We start from the raw sequence: 753 nt of genomic DNA on the forward strand, positions 1-753 counted from the left end.
GCGTTAATTTTTGAGCAGCCCAAAAAGTGTACAGAAAAGCAGAAAATATTGCTTTTTAAAGTGTGCCAGCAGTCATGTACACAGGTTAGGAAAATGGATGCTCGTAAACTTGAGAGTCCATTTTCCTTAACCCACTGAAAGCCACCTCTCCTGGGCCCTCACTGCTGACGAGGCGCTAGGGATGCACAATTTCCTCCAGTGCCTCCTTTTACCACGGCAGCTGATTTAAATATTGGGCACCCTGGAGAGGTCAATTGGCGCGTGTTAGGAGAGCGGGAGCTCAATGATGAGCACCCATTTTCCCCGTGCCAATATTGCATCGGCCTGAAGGAGCATAAGCAGGTCACATGAACTACCATTAGTAGGGGGCTTGAGGCACTCTTGAGTCACCACTTAATCAACAAGAATATAAAGGCATTGTTTCCAAATAAATTAGACAATGAAAGGAAGACAGCGTCCATCTCCAATTACAAAGGACCCATCTCCTTATAGATTAAATAGAATGGGCAGGTACAAATGATTCCTTCCAAAAAGATTAAATACTGTGGGATGTCCAGAAATATATAGTCGTCAGATTAACAGTGTCCCAGTCACAATAAACAGAATCTGCAGGTGTCCAATATTCTTCTGTCAAAAGATTATTTATGTAGAGAGAGAGACAGTACTTGCAGAGCTTTCTCCAGGAATGACCTCCCCCTCTGGGCTGTACCTACTGCCCCTCTGGGCTGTACACTGCAGTGCCAGCCTATTATT

The sequence above is a fragment of the Rhinatrema bivittatum genome, chromosome 14 (assembly GCF_901001135.1).
Source record: "Rhinatrema bivittatum chromosome 14, aRhiBiv1.1, whole genome shotgun sequence".
Lineage (NCBI taxonomy): Eukaryota > Metazoa > Chordata > Amphibia > Gymnophiona > Rhinatrematidae > Rhinatrema > Rhinatrema bivittatum.